Consider the following 16,957-nt stretch of genomic DNA (forward strand, 5'->3'; position numbering starts at 1 on the left):
CCTTCCTTCCTTCCTTCCTTCCTTCCTTCCTTCCTTCCTTCCTTCCTTGCTAACTTCCTTCCTTCCTTCCTTCTTTACCCTTTGTTGGTGAAATTACCTAAAGTCTTTGGCTTTTGGCCCCAGAAGAGCAAGAGAGAGTTGAATTGACAGAACCCATCAGCTTCTGGCCCCCAGAACAGTTAGAGGTAGTTAACAGCCAGAGGTCTTCAGCCTTTGGCCTTCTGATGCAGTGTACCTCCTCAGTATCTGACCCTGTCCTGTATAGCCATGGCAAGACTCTGTTGCTACAGCTCTCAGGACTTCATGGAGATCTGGTTATCCAGGTTCCTGAGTTGTTGAATGACTAAATCTGATTTTTTTTTTTTTTAAAAATAAATTTCCTAAACTCTTTTTAAAACTATTTAAACATAGACTTACATATTTAACATTTGTTACGTAAGTGCTTGATGAGTGTAAAGAAAAATTTTAGAAACAAATAACCTTTATTGAGTGTGCTTTCATTGACAAATACTTTATGCACATGTCTCATGAAAGTGCAGTGTTCACAGATGTCAGAGGAAGATGTTAGATTACCTGGAACTTGATTTGCAGGCTATTTTAAGGACATAGATACTTAGGAGCTCAACTCGGGTTTTCTAGAAGATAAGTGTGAATTCCTAACTCATACTCCAATTCTAATTTGTTTCTACTTTTAAACTGAGATGTTAATTTTCTAAAAGCAGGGTATATCCAAAGAGTATTTCTAGGATAGTTTCAAACTCAATAGTTTTTAGATTGTATATGAGATAGACTCTGGAATAAGAAAAAAAAAAACAACAACATAGATTTGAGAAGTTATTTAAACTTTTATATTCATGCTGTCCTGTAAACTTGAACAATACTTTTTATAATTTTCAAACTTTGTTTATTTCTTCAGGTGGGAGCTGGCCAAAGAACTGACACCCATCCACTGATCTATTTATATTAACAAATATCCCTGAAAGGAATGCTGTTGGCCTGGTAGAAGCTTAACAAATAGTGCTAGCTTTGAATGTAACTTGCTCAGACTCATAAGGATTTAACATTGATTTAGAATGTAAGAGTTAGAGGGACCATTGCCTTATGTGTGTGGAGGCTAGAAACACACAGAAAGGTAATCCATGCAACAACATTGTTCAGACATACTCTAGGCTCAATCTCTTGTAGATGCTGGTGATTTGGTAAAGAACCCTTGTCCTAACAGGGCGTACATTCTAGATGTCAGCTTGTTCAAATCTCTTGAGTTAACACCAAATGTATGTTTAGAAACCTAATTTTTGAAATTTCAATATTGTGATCATTCCATCATTCTTGTTTAGGAAAATGTAAAGTCTGGTCTAACATGATTAGCAAATAGAAAATGGTTTTGCCACAGATACTTTTATGCTTACATTCATATGTGTGTTTCACAAATGTTTTGTGAAACATTTAAAATCCCAATCTACATGGTCATAAATGTATTACAGTTATCTGTATTTATAACATCCATATATTACATTTTTCTATAAGTATAATTAGATATAAAAACATTAGGAAATACTAGTTGAGAATATCGTCATTGTCACGTTTATAATCTAATGAAGAATTATTCACCTTACAAAGACATGTAGCCAACTTACCAAACTATTAAATTATGACATGAAAACTTTATTTTAAAATGCCACCTTAAGTGTTTTACAATTATAAGGATTGAAAAGTAGTGCACTTTCACGTAAACCATTAACTCATGGAAAGTTAGTAAAATCGGTAATGCTGCAAGTAACATTTTACTCATGTTATTGAAAGGCAGACATTCTCTCAAAGACATTTGAAAAGATGTCAGATTTGCATGAGAAAGAAATCTCTTTGCATTTTTTGAGACACTGCTATATAAACACTTACTAACAGATTCCTTCTTCGCCATATACTGTTTAAACATCCACATGCTATATAATATGGCAAGCATCACTCTGGTGTGACAATGTAACAGAACCAGGACAAGGTAAGGACAGGGTAAAACATGCCTGACATATGAATGATAACCATACAAGACTAGGGTTGGAGAAATGAAGACAGAAAGAAGGATACGATACAACAATATATAGATATGCCAAGTCTATGTGGCTAAATTTAATCACCAAGGGAAGAACTATAAGGAAGGGTATAAGAACAGATTTGAAAGGAAGATACTGGAGGAATGTTGTAGTTAAATTACAATTTTGAAGATAAGTAAAACAAAGTGAAAAGAGTATTTCAGGCATGGCAGTATGTGCCTTCATCCCAGCATTGTAGATGTGGAGGCAGGAGAATCAGGAGTTTATCAATAAGCTTGGCTATACAATAAGCTTAAGGCCATCCCTGGACTTCATGAGATCCCTTCTACAACAACAAAACCAGGCAACAACAGCAAAATAAAAATAGAAAGAGTAAACAGAGTGGAGCTTATGACAGTCCCTGTCCTATTGATTGTTCTAGAAGAAAGTCAAGACAGGTAAACAGGGTAGGGGCAGCTTTCTACATACTGGAGTGGGGGAGGGGGCAAGTGCAAGAGTGTAGAAATCAGAATGTGTGTAGTAATCAAGAAGTAATATTTGTGTGTGTGAGAGAGAGAAAGAGAGAGAAAGACAGAGAGGCACAGACACACACACACACATACACAGAGGTTAATGAAAAATAATTTTGAAGACAGGAGTTGGGAGGGAGGAAAGAGAAGGAGAAATTGTGTAATTATCTCAGAAAACAAAATAAATAAAATATAGAACAGCAAGATCATCTTGATTAATATTTAGAATTTCAGTAAAAAAAGGCAGAGCCACGGTAACACAGACCATGGTTCACATCAGAAGGTTCATAAGGAAGAGATCCTGGGAGGTATGGAGCCTGATGAGAGATGGACCCATACAGACAGCTTCTCAGGTGACTCTGAAAATTAATGTTGTGGTTGAAAGGTGGTGTTTTGAGAGTCACCTTGCACTAGAAGAGGTCCGTTGTTTAGTCTGTGTGATAGTGGAGTTCTTTCTATCTGAGAGATAGGGAACACATTGCCAGGCCTAGAAGTGTTAGAGAGATCATGCTCAGAGTAGTAGTTAATGCAAAAAGGATTACTGAATTCTGTCCATGAACTAGGAAAAAATGAGAAAAGGAACAGGCACAACTGACTAAGTAACTTGGGACCATAATGATGCATGCAGTATGGTCCATTAGCTGACGGAGTTTAGAGTTGCTGTAACCATCAGGATAGACTGACATTATAACACAGAGGGATGGGGAGGCCGGAGGAGGCAGTGAAGTGTGAGGCTTGCTCCGTATCATTTCATTAACAGGTCATCTGGCTCAATCGCAAGGTGAGAAGTTCAGAACTTTTCCTTCTGTTTGTCTCAGCCCTTGGTGAATCAGATGTTTCTAATGTAGACTGACTAAAGGCCAGAAAAGATATTCTCGGGTACTCAAAGGACAGCAGATGTATCTCCCAACTGGACAATCTAACAGTCTTGGACTTAACAGCAGGTTAGTATGTAAGGAAGATCTTTCTATTTAAACTGTGTGGCTAGAGAATGTGAGTCGGGGATGCTATGACTATATTCCAGAGCAAATGAGCTGTATGTTTAAGGGTTACCTATAACTAATTTGAGGGAGTTATTTCCTGAAAGACCAGCATTTAGCATGGTGGTGAGGAAGGATAGCAAAGCATGAAGTCAGAACAGAAAGCTAATGGGCGATCCCACAGACGGATTTCTCATGGGACAGAGCATGGCCACATGCCATTACTATCGGTTCTGTTTGTCACACCTCAATGTCTCGACCTTCTCAATATCAGCATGGTCCATCCATAACTGTGTGAACTTTGTATTCAACATAATGTGACACAGTACACTGTCACAGCAATAGTAACCAAGAGTCATCACACTTACTAGTGCTGCCTACAGGCAGCACATGGGCAAGTTTTAATTTTTTCAATTTGTTTTATTAGTTTATATGTATGTCTCTTTCTCTGAATGTATTTTATGTACCAGTTGCCTGTCTATTGTCTGGAAAGGTCAGAAGAAGGCATCATATCCCTTGGAACTGGAGTTACACACAGTTATGAGCTGTCATGTGGGCAAGCCGAAGTCCTGTGGAAGAACAGACAATATTCTCAACTACGCTCGCAGGCTCTCTTAGGTCTCGCTTCCCTCATGTAAAATAGAGGGGGAAACAGAAGCCAGACTCCTAGGCAGACAAACAGTGTATGTCTTATTGCATATGTGGAATTGATTTTAAAATATTTTATAAAAGCTTATATATTCATGTCATATATACATAAGACATGGAAGCAGAAGGACACTACTTGGTGGGGAAGAAGAGAGAAAGCAGGAGGGGACAGGTATAATGGAGTAGTGGGGCTTCAACACGAATGAAGCACAATAATTCACATTGTAACAGTGTCATAACAAAACTAATTATTTCATGCTAACTAAATGTTAATTTAAAAGAGGGAATAATAGTAGTCCATATAATTTTGCTATGTATGTGTATATGTATATATATATATATATATGTGTACACACACACATATGTATATATGTATACACACACACACACACATATGTTGTGCCTTGTTCATGAGCTACACAAGACCAAGCACCAGCTGACTCTGATGTAATCACATTAGCATCTTTTTATTCAAACTTGAGCTTGGGCCTACTTGCTGCCAACCCTGACATAGCAGTATGGTATTATGAAGAAGACACAAACTCTCATCCGCACAAGTTTTTATAGGAAATGGGCGTAAGTGAGTCTATCCTGATAAGCATCTAATTGAATGACTATTGTAAGCTGACAGGTGGGTGTTCTGAAGCAAGACCGCGAACAATCACAAACGGTCTGAAAGTACATCTGAAACAATCAGACTAATCTTTGACTGACTGTTGCTAGGAAGTAGTTAGAAGACAACTCTGGGATATGGGCCAAAGACAAGCCATAGGGTCCTTTCCTGGTACTTGGGTGCAGCTTGGGTTTAGTTGCATGTCAAATTCTCAGGAGTCTTTTCTTTTACAATAAAGTCCAGTCTCAAAATGGAGTAGGTTTGGCCTCTTATACACTTGTACATATGTTCAAGAGATTATTGAGCATCTTCTATTGCTCTCTACCTTAGATTTTGAGACAGTTTCTCAATGAATCTGGAGCTCTACATTTGGCTAGACTGGTTGGCCAGCAAGACTGCAAGATGCTGTATCCATTCCTCATTCCCCAGAGCTGGAGCATCAAGCATGAACTACCATTCATCCCTTTTACATTGATGGTAGCTATCCTCATGCTTGTGAGGCAAGGCTACTCTATCAACTGAGCCACTGCCTGGCCATTCCTATAACAATTTTAATACTAACTGTGATACTCTATATAATTTAATTCAGATACAAGAGAGGAGAGGAGTGAAGAGGGGAGAGGAGGAGAAGAAGAGAAGACAAAGGGAGGGAGGAAAGAGAGAGAAGTAGAAGAAGAAAGGAAGGAAGAAAGAAGAGGGCGAGGGAAGAGGACAGGGACAGAGAACTGGAAAGACAGGGTGAGGGCAAAGGGAAGAACTGAGGGCTAGAAACAGAATATTCAACATCTGTTTGTCGATGGCAGATGCTTCCCATGTCCTGCTTGCCAAGTAGCAGGAGACTACTTAGATGATCTGCCCTAAAAGTGCCACAATATTCTTTAGTATTTAAACAAATAAACAAACGTATTCCTTTTGAGTCAAGCCAGGGTTTATTTAAAGCTACATTCTATCCTACGGCAGATAAGCACAACTTGTAAAAATTTCATACTTCTGAGGCTTATTTTGGAAAACTGCCTTTCTCTTTCTTTTCCAGATTTCTCATCTGTATCGTGATTCTCCAGATTATTTCAACAAGTTACAAAGTCCACTATCTTTTAATGACTCATTTCCCACAAAGATCTATAATGAAATCAATACAGTAGTAAAATAGATCCAAATACATTATTTCAAATACTCTTACAAGATAGAGGGAATAAAACCCAGACAATATTTTCCTTCAAAGAATACTTCAAATATTTTGTAGCGATACACTTAATCATGGGAGATAAAAATTCATGTTTTCTTTGGTCTCTGTCCTGTATTTCAAATTCTGTGTGGATGCAACTTAAGAATGAAACTCATCTCTGCCAAACACTGGTGCCTACATGTTCCAACTTGCCTACAGCTAACAGTTCTTCTCTCCCACACAATAGGTATCGCTGTGAGGGGCCACATGCCTTGCTTGTTACATCTTTAGCCCATCACACTTATCTCTTTTCAGTGAAGTATCTTCAGGTGTCCTTCCCCTTGCCTAGCTGATGAATTGTAAGCAACAGAGTTCAGGATAGCCTTTAATGTATGCTAATCAATCAGAATATTTCACTAGATGACAATGCCTAACAGTACACACACACACACACACACACACACACACACACACACACACACACACACCTGTACCACATTGTGTTTTGTCAAAGCCAACTCAGAGAGAAGATTCGAATGCTGAACATCCTGTGCAAACTGACTAATTCCACTGCCTCTATCTTTCAGGTTCTAGTGTTATGGTGTGAATTGTGTCTCCCTAGAAAGCCAAAACTGAGGACTTAGCCACAGCATCTTCCACTGTGACTGTATTTGGAAAAATAAAATGTCCTTTAGGATAGGCATAATGTCCAGTATAGCATAAATAGAAGATTAGATTAGAATATATCAGAGAAAGGGGGAAAGACTGGGCAGAAGAGGGAAGGGGAGGGGAAGGGAGAAGGAGAAGACCACTATTTTCAGGCCTCCAAAGAAAACAATGCTGCCAGCATCTGCCCTTCCTCAGACTCTGGGGCTTAAGTCACCCAGTCTGTATTCTTGTAAGGACAGCATCATAGAAAACACCTAAAGAATGGGTCATGAAGTGTTTGTGGCCCCATGAGGAGAGCAACAATACCAACCAACCAGAGACCCCAGGGTCTAAACCACCAGCCTGGGAGCCCATAGGGAGCCCATGGCTCCAGCTGTATACGTAGGGGAGGATGACATTGTCGGCCATAGGTCAGAGAGGATGTCCTTGGTCTAGTGAAGGCTGGATGCCCCAGTGTGGGGGAATTCGTCGGTGGGGAGGTGGGAGTGGGCGGGTGAGTGGGAGCACATCCTCATAGAAGCAGGAGAGGGGATAGGATAGGGGGTTCCTGGGTGGTGGGGAAATGGAGAAAGGGGATCACAACTGAAATGTAAATAAAATCACGTTCTAAAACTTATCGGTTTATTTTACAAATGTGTTCACCTCTGGGGGTAAGATGAAGTCAAGCATTCAGTGCTTAAATAGACCTGGTTTTCAGCTTGCCTCAATTAAAAGTGACTTGCAAGCACTGCTAATGTGGGCATGCCTAAATTATGTGTTAATTCTTAATGTTGAAAAATACTGCTGCTAAGATGATTTTTTAAAAAAATCTCTATCCCATTTAGTTCAATGTATTTGTTATTGTCCTTTCAGCTAAGCGGGTTCCTGAATTGCAGCTAAACTTCTTAGAAGCAGAAATACGTGCAATCTCCTTCCTATCTACTACCTCGGCTATGAAGTGAAACAATGTTTCAGATTGAAATACAGAAAAAAAGGTGAATGCTATATTGTTTACTTCATATTAAAAGAACATTTACTCTCGCTGAATTACTATGTAGGGAATTTTTTTTCTATCCAAATACAAAACAGTCTGGCAATTCTAAGTAGTCGCTTGGGGAAACTTTGGACTCAGTTCCTTTATTGCTCATTATGTCTGTAGGACACTAGCTTAGCTTCTCTGTGCCTCAGTTTCCTAACCCAGAGAAAGAAAAGCGATTAGTTCATTGATCTAATATGAATTGTTAGAGGTAGCTGCAATTAGATTCTATAGTATAATCTATACGTTATCACTAGAAAAAATTTGCTGGGTGTTGTTTGGAGTCTTTATAAGGCCAAGCATTCTAATACACTTTTTATGATTAAAACAAAACAAAGCAGGACAATCCTATGAATTGCAAATTCTAGGGTCTAGTGTCAAATTAACTTGAACCTCTAGCAGAATTCTATAAGGGCTTATTTTCCCAGTCGAAAGTAGAGATGCTAACAGAATGCTCAGATGTCTGTGTGAATAGAAAAAGGTAAATACTTAGGAAGGTAATTAATTAAGAGTAAGTACTGTCCACTTGATACAGTTCAATGCTATAAAGACAGAACAGAATATGTTAGACTATCTTCTAAAGACAAAAATTCCTGAAAATAGCCATCCATGACTCTTTCCTGGAATGTTTTCATTTGCACACATTTTCGCATTGGTGTTAGCTATGATTTTCTCAGAAACCGGATGGATATGGTACGTGTAAACAGGACTCCAGGAAGATCAAATCAGAAATGGTTCAATCAGTAGACAGATAATAAGAATTCAAGTCATCTATGAAGCTGTGTTTAATGGTAAATCCTTGCAATTAGCAGCACTCAGGAAGTTTGAGGAAGGAAGATTGTAAGTTTGAGCCTAGTCCAGACTAAACAAATGAAATCATGTCTCATCACACACACACATACACACACACACACCCACACACACACACCAAGCCAATGTCACTATAGGAGATAGTCTCAACGTAGCACTTAACCTCTGTCTGGGGTCCCATTCCTCCCTTATTTTAAAGGGCCTTTTCTGTACTTATCTCTTTCATAGCAGGTAGCCATTCCTTCCATACAAAGCAAGAGCAACTGTTATGATATGTCTTCCCAAATGATCTGTCCTTCTTAAGAATTATCCTCTAGACCCTGAGGAACCTAGAAATTCCTGCTGAAATGGTTCTAAACTCATGTCCAGTCCTAGTTCAGGCATCCTTCGGTGGTCTTCTCTTCCACGGATGAGTAATCCAATTCCACCAGTGTGCTTTACTGTGACATTCAAGTGCACCTGTAAAAAGCTGGAACGTGTGTAAAGTCCCTCAATGTGATGACATCAATCTTTGGATATGCAAGAGGGTAGACACTGGGTCTTATGAGAACATGGTGTGAACAAGGATGTTTGTCAGGGAGAAAACTAAACAAGCTTCTGGTGTTTCAAGTAGAGAGAGGTTTGGTCTAATACAATTATCATGTCACTGAATAAAAGTAGATGTACTGACATATAGTGGAAAGACTGGTTTATGATTTTTCATAAAAGTATTTCCTAAATACTTTTAATGGAAGATTGATTCCTTTTAGCAAGAATTGATTTAAGTAAAGGTTGTAAGAAAACAGGGTGAGTAGGGACAATCATTTCAAAACTATAAAATAGATTATTATAGTATTTTTTTAATTCCTCAGTTTTGAGAAGCAGTAAATTCAAATTCATTAAAAAAATAAACATTGAGCTTCTCTTGTATTTATACAATTAAGAGGTGAGAAGTGCAGGGATCATCTTTACTCTGCTAACTGTTGAACACAATCCAGTTCTTGTTTTATCAGTAAGTACATTGGGGATCTGACTGGCAGGCATAATACTTCCATTTCAGTAGGCTGAAATTATAACATGGTTGGTATCAAATGTCCAGTAAGCAAGACAGTCACACAGAAATACCACCAAGCCCATGTACAGAGTGTTTCCATTGTTCTACCCAAACTCTGCCCATACCCCACATAGGAACATTATGCAAGCCACCCCTTTTAGGCATAAATTAAATCCTTTCCAGCCACAGAGTCATTCAGTGGTATATCACCTATGAGACGGTAGGTAAAGGCAGAAGAAGCAAATTCAACTGTGAAAAGTGGCCAACCACTCCGAACACACTATCAGCTGACATGTTTCATTTGCTTCACCACAACTAGGGGATCATATGGATTTGAAATAACTATTAAATATGTCGGAACCAGTTTATTGACTTATTTTCTAACACTCATTTGACAATTTTATTTTTGAGAAATGAGAATTAATGTTAGACTATTTTCTGAGTGATCAGGTTGGTAGCTTTGAAAGAAAGGAAAGGCATCAAGTATGCTGTGAGTTCAAGTGGCGTATTCAGGAGACTTGTACACAGAGTGAGTGTCTGTCATAAAATTCCTGAAGTGATAACGTCTCCAGATGGAATGGAGAAGAGACCCAGTCATGTTGTGCAAACACGAAGACTTGAGATTGACTGTCCAATGGCAGCCGATAAAGCCTGGTTTGGTGACCACAGCTTGTACCCTTACTGTTGGGGAAGCAGAGACAGGAAGATACCTGAAGCTCCACAGTCAGCGAGTTCAGCCTGATTTCAAGATCCAGGTGTCAGTGAGAAATCTTGCCTCAAAAAGTAATATTAGTGGTTCCTGGGGAATGACACATGTTTACTGGCCTGTGGCCTCATACACACCTGCACACATGAACACATGCACATATCTGCGCACACACACACACACACACACACACATGCATGTATAATATACGCATATACATGCATAACACACATATGCATATATAACATGCTCACAAACACACACACACACACTATCAACATAGGACTCATAGCTAATGAGTCCTTTTACAGTAAAATACTCTGGATACTTAATCTCAGATAATGCCGAGATTGGACTCCACCTCAAAGTGGCATTACAAGAAGGAAGCATTTTTAATAATTTGTCCTTTGCTGACTATGAGGGTGGGCTGTGTGTCAATCAGGAAGAATGACTACCTATGATTAGGAATGATATAACTATATTAAAAAATGTTGATTTGCACTACACTTGGTTTCCTTAGATATTTGATAAACTACTGGAAACTGCTTCTCTGACTATTGTTAAGAATAAGCATCAAAAGGCAAAAATACAGCTGTTCATTATCAAACATGCTCATTATCCTAAGACAATAAAAAAATCCAGGAAAGAGGATGAAAATATTTGCTGATGAATACAGTTGGTATACATACTAAAAGTTAAATAGCTAATTAAATTAATGTTAATAACTCAATCTTCAGTATAAACAATGCCATGCATTTCTGTTCTACTACCCTCATCTTTTGAAATCTAGGAAATAAGTTGATATGTACAATGCCAAAAAGTGGAAGGAAATGCTAGGAAATAAACTGAATTGAGCCAAGAACTGTGCATATTGATTCTGTGGGGGCATCAATGTATATTCCTAAGCAGACATGTAAGTATTAATATACAGAAAATACCAACAATATGAAGATATGAAAGGCCCAGTGATAAACACAATATTGGCATTAATTTGAAACCCTTAGAAAGTCCATTACATCCTGTCTCTCTGCTATCCAGATTTTACTTACTATTCTGAAGACACTATCTTAACTTCATCATAGGAAAAGAGAGTTCTGATAGTTGGCTGGGTTAGAGATGTGCTTTGCAAGCCACATAGAAATGTAATATGGTTTAGCTACAGTTGAACCAGCAGGAACAAATGGAACTTAGTTAAGACTGTAGAGTTGATACCTGTTCTTAGAAGGAACACACTGTCATAGAAGCTAAAAACAAGCTTGGCACCTTGTCACTGGAACAAATTTACAAGCATACCAAATGATGTTTCTTGATGCACTTTTTAAAAGATTCATTCAGTGTTAATAATGCACTTTAAAAAAAATAACATTAAGCTTGAAATGCAAATGGTTAAGAGGGTTAAACTAATTTACCATACAGATCAAACAACCCTAGAACCTTAAAAATAAGGTATCGACACACAGACATTTTGATAAGGGACCCAAGATACAGTGGTGGCAAATTCTAAGCCACTGGTATCAGCTCTTTTTATGACCACAGGGGAAAGCAGTGGCTGACCTTTCCAACTGCAGGCTCGTCCACACTCAATGAGCACTGTCTTCTTCATCCTAGGGTTGTTTCATGGCGATCACATTTCATTTGCTCAGGCTTTATCAGGATAAAGTCAAGGACTCCAGCATCGAAAAGCTTCACTTTTGAAGTAAAAAGTGGTACTATCTCTCTACTGCCATATATAGTGTCCCCACAATGGAAAGGGTCCTGGTCACTGTAAAACAGTGCCATTAAAGAAAACCACCCTGGGCTCCACTGTTCTCCTTAGAAACTAGTAAATTCTTTTTCCAAGTCCAATTCTGAAGCAGAAAATTGAAAAGCAATTATGTTCTTGAAATTGGCCTTAAAAAACTACAAAAGAGAATAAAATTCTCTGTGTGTCTGCTATGTTGAATTCTAGGTAAGCTGATAAAAGCAGTATTTTTCTAAAAGTAAGTTTACATTTGTTCAAATGAAAATAAGTGGCCTAGGAATAAATCAATCTGTAACAAACAAACAAACAAACAAACAAACAAACCCTCAAAAGGTGCTTCCCCCTGGATTTGAAATCGCTATGTTTGCTACATTTAACACACCACACACATACACACACATATACACATACACACATGTGTGCACACATGTGTACATACACACACACACACACATACGCCCATGCATGCACGCACACACATATACACATACACACAGACTCCAATTCCAACTGTAGAATGAAGCCCTGTTCTGGACTCTGCTTCTGAAGGAGAAGACTGATGCGGGAAGGATTGATCACCAGCCCAAACCTACAGCATGTAGAGAGATTGGAGCTCTATGTGGTAGTTCCCAGCAGGCTTCCAAAGCCACATGGCTTTTAAAGCAGAGCTTGGATATTTTAGCTGATTGTTTTTAAAACTGCTGTTGTTACCTTATTCTTATATGCATATATGTATATGTATATATATGTACTGTTGTATGATGGTACCGCCTAGAAGAGACAGAGAAGCTAAGTCCATGAGCCTCAACAATATCATGCTTAAATAGTGACCATGTCAATAGACATGCTAATGTTGAAAGGGGGAATTTCATGAGGTCCCACCCTTAGACAAGGCACTACAGGCAACTTCTGATTACTGAGAGAAGCAGAATTAGCCTCCCCAGGGGATAAGCCACCTAACTGCTTATCTGAAGCAAAGAGGTCATCCATGAAACCCTAGCCACATGTAATGGACGCAACAGGTTGCATTTATATATCTACACATATAAATGTACAATAATGATCAGGCAAAACAAAGAAGTCAATTTGAGAAGGAGTGGGGAGGACCTGAGAGGTCTTGGAAGGAAGGCTAAGAACAGTGGTTCTTAACCTTCCTAACCCCGTGACCTTTTAATGCAGTTCTTCATGTGTCAGTGACTGCCCCCCCATTACTTTTGTTCTTACTTCATAACTGCAATTTTGCTACTGTTATGAGTCATAATGTAACTATCTGATATGCAGACCAAGAAAGGGTTGTTCAACCAACCGTCACATTGAAATCCACAGGTTACAAGGAGGAATGGGAAGGTAGGAAGCAGCATATTTTTATTTGATGAAAATATTAATACAATTTATAATTAATAAAAAATAAAGAAATCCGTTTTATTTTTTTAAAGATTAAAACTACTACCCTGTTTTCAGTAAAATATCCCATTTGGCTATCTAGTTGCAATATTGCCAATTCAAGAGTCCAGCAGGAGAGCCACTAGCAATGTTCCTTGTCAACTAAATATCTTGGAAAGGCAGTGAGGAGTCATGTCCAAGAAGGGACAGTTAGAACTATATTCTGTTGTGCTTCTCTCCTTAGATAGTTGGCTTTCTGCCCCTTTGTTATTCATTGCTTCCCTTTCATCTTCTCCTTAAAAATAGTTTCTTGCTAAATTCACGAGTAATGCAGAGGTTCTACAGGCATCTCTGAGAACTGAGAACTGGTTTGGCTACTTGACAGTGGCTAGTTCTCTTGGCTGCACTCCAGTCTCTGTAAAGTCTCAGGTTCTGGTTCCTGATAGTCAAAAGATTATTTGCATCTCATCTAGAAAAATAGCTACAAGCACCTTAATGTTCCTACCGCTTTGTGGTTTATGTCTTACCTTAACCAGATGACATTTCTCAGCTATTTTTTATATTTTTTTTATTATTTCTAACTATATGTGTGTATGTATCTTCATGTATGTGGCTATATGTATGTAAGTTCAGGTGCTTGGGAAGGCTAGGGGAGTCAGGCTATCTGAAGCTAGATTATAGGTATTGTAAGCTACCAAATCTCCAGTTCTGTGCAAGAGCAGTAAGCATTCTTCATCACTGAGACTTCTCTCCAGCTTCTGCTTTCCACCGGTATTTGAGCAAACACAAGTGTTATAAAGATAATTTTGTAGACATAACTTGACAGCATAATCAGGGAACCCGATAAAGATGTGAACTCATTTTAGGTAATCAGACAGGACTGATGTCCATCATGAGAGTGGATTTGAAGTTTCCTTGGTGAAGCAGACACTCTGCCTAGGAACGCAGATTCATCTGGCACAACAGAACTCTCTCTCACCCATCTTGTTGTGGCTTGCTGTGTGACTTACAGCTTCTGTAAGCCAATGGCTTATAATATTAACCTGTTTACATGTACCTCCTACAGATTCTGCTTCTGTGGCTGTCTGTAGTGGTCACTTAATAGGCCCAAACTGTCCTTCTAGAAGTTTTCTCATGTTCATTAGTGCTCTGGGGGGTCACGATCACTATCAGAGCATGATTGGGATTCTAACTCTCTCGGCCCCCAGTTCTTTAACCAACTGGTGTCCATGTTTTGAGAGTCTTGCTATGTTACATGGCCCTGTCCAACTGTGGCAGCCTAGCTTTCATAGCGATGGCATCTGGGACTTTGTTTCACTTACATCTACTTTATCATATTCATGTACATTATCTGCAGGGCACCTATACTCAGTTCTCGCCCACTTTGCCTTGTTTACCTTTTGCTAACTCCTAAAAGGAATATCTGCTGAATGCAGACTGTTAGAATCCCAAACCTCCTTCATAGGTTGGCGATTCCCTTGTCCTAGCTTCTCCTATACCATCAGCTTCTCCTATACCATCAGCTTCTCCTATACCATCAGCTTCTTCTATACCATCTCACCTACCAGGGATGACTTTCTTATTCCTCTCTCAAGTCTTTTAAGAGTCTTGATGAACTCTCAATGCAACCTGCTCTGACCAGCCTAAACGCCATTGGTGATGTTTTCAAAATGACTATATTCATTATTCCCCAATAAATTCCTTGGTAATTGACCTTGGTTTGCTTAATGGAAATGTCACATTAATGACAAATATACTCTTACCTATCTCTCTAATTCTTAATCTGAACACACCACACACACACACACACACACACACACACATTTATCTCTACTTTAGTACTAATATTCACAATGGTTTGAGAAAAACGATCCTTAGCAAATGTCTAATGAGTGAGTTACTTTGTAAGACTTGTGGAACGTTTCTTAAGTCTAAAAATGTTTTACACTGCTATTGATAATATTGATGTTAACACATGGTACTGGAGATGTATAAGGCAGGAAAGATTAGGATTAACAGTGATGTGTTTGTGTGTCAGGTTGACAAAGGGTTAACTGTGCTGGCTAGTTTTGTATCAACTTGACACAAGCTATAGTCATCTGAGAGGGGAAACCTCAATTGACAGATTATTTCCATAAGATCATGCTGTAGGCAAACCTGCAGGGTATTTTCTTAGTGGTTGATGGGGGAGGGCTAACTCCATTGTGGGTGCTTAATTAGCAGGCCGATTGTTCTGGGTTCTGCAAGAAAGCAGGGTGAGCAAGCCATGACTAGCAAGCCAGTAAACAGCACCACTCCATGGCCTCTGCATCAGCTCCTGCCTCCTGGTTCCTGTCCTGTTTTAGTACTTAACCTGACTTTTTTCAATGATAAACAGTAATGTAGAAGCAAAAGCCAAATAATTCCTTTCCTCTTCAAGTTGCTTTTGGTCATGGTGTTTCATCATAGCAACAGCAACCCTAACTAAGAGACTTACTGAGTAGACTTCCATTATGACGACTCAGAACATTGCCTTCGTAATTTCCCCAGAGATGCCGAAAAATGGCCCCTATAAACTGTTACACTTAGGTTTTTAAAAATGCAGGTAACACCGATTCTGTACTGTTGTTGCTCTGACTCCAAGTTTAAAATGTGAGGGAGAAAAGGAGGAACCCATTCATGGGGGTGGAAGAACAATCTCTTGCTACTTACAAGCAAGCTCAGATACGAAGCAAGAGGCATTTCACTGAGTTGGCTAAGGGCAAAGATGGTGTAAAGCTAAGCAGATGTTAGGATTCCTTTCAAGACAGATGACTGAAACTATATTGGGAATTGGGGGGGGACAAATAAATCTCAGACGTATTACAGCCATCCTAAGTGTATTTATGCTTTCATTCCATGCATAATCCCCGCTTCTGAAGGTAGATGTTAAATGTTGAGCTAAACATTGTGGATTGATTCCATACAAGTATTAGTCAGGGTATCAAAGGTATAAACAGAATAAAAGGTACATGGAGGAGACTCGTCTTTAATATGCTATAAAACCCTAAATAGGCAAAGCATCTTCTGGTTTTAAAGCAGAGTTAGAAGCAATAAAGGGAAATGCTGGCAAATATTAATGTGACCGTGCACATGAGCTGTTGGGGAAGTGCTCTGTTTTTTGAATAGAAAGATGTGAAACTGTCATTCTTGAGAGTGTTCTCAGAATGGCCTTGGCACAAGTGCTGGTGACAACGATTAGCACTTCCAGTTTCCTCCCTACAGACATCCTCATGTGAATGAACAGAGGAAGAATCCATAGATAGTTATCATAGCACACTTCTGTGTATACATTATCTCAAGGCCAAGAAGAATCAATTTCTGATTAAATCTATTCCTGGACAATTTCATACGTGTGCATAATGCTATCTGGTTACATCTATCCCCACCCTCATTTCTTCCCCTCCTACTCACCACAGCAATGGCCCCAAATCGACTTAAGATTTCAGCAAACTGTTACTATATTTGTTTCCTTGTGACCTAACAAGTTTACACTTCTCTGGCCGTTCTCTGAACATAACAAAAGCAAAGGACATTCCTGGACTCCAGCTAGGAAAATGTGACTTGTTATCTCAAAATGCAGAGTAAAATATACTCCTTGATTTAAAAAAAAAAA

General features: G+C 38.9%; 1 protein-coding gene across 36 annotated transcripts in view; it reads right to left on the bottom strand.

Annotated features, from left to right (window-relative positions):
* The window catches only part of Rims1 (regulating synaptic membrane exocytosis 1), a 481,904-nt gene that overhangs the window by 15,712 nt on the left and 449,235 nt on the right, over positions 1-16,957 (bottom strand). Inside the window, exon 2 of one of the 36 annotated variants that reach the window (XM_028767228.1) lies at positions 1,161-1,215. The exons of the other annotated variants lie outside the window; for them this stretch is intronic. The gene's annotated coding sequence lies outside the window, so the exon portion shown is untranslated. The remainder of the gene's footprint in view (positions 1-1,160; positions 1,216-16,957) is intronic. 36 annotated transcript variants of the gene reach the window in all.

Source organism: Grammomys surdaster, unplaced genomic scaffold, assembly GCF_004785775.1.
Source record: "Grammomys surdaster isolate TR1022 unplaced genomic scaffold, NIH_TR_1.0 171, whole genome shotgun sequence".
In the NCBI taxonomy this organism is placed as follows: Eukaryota; Metazoa; Chordata; class Mammalia; order Rodentia; family Muridae; genus Grammomys; species Grammomys surdaster.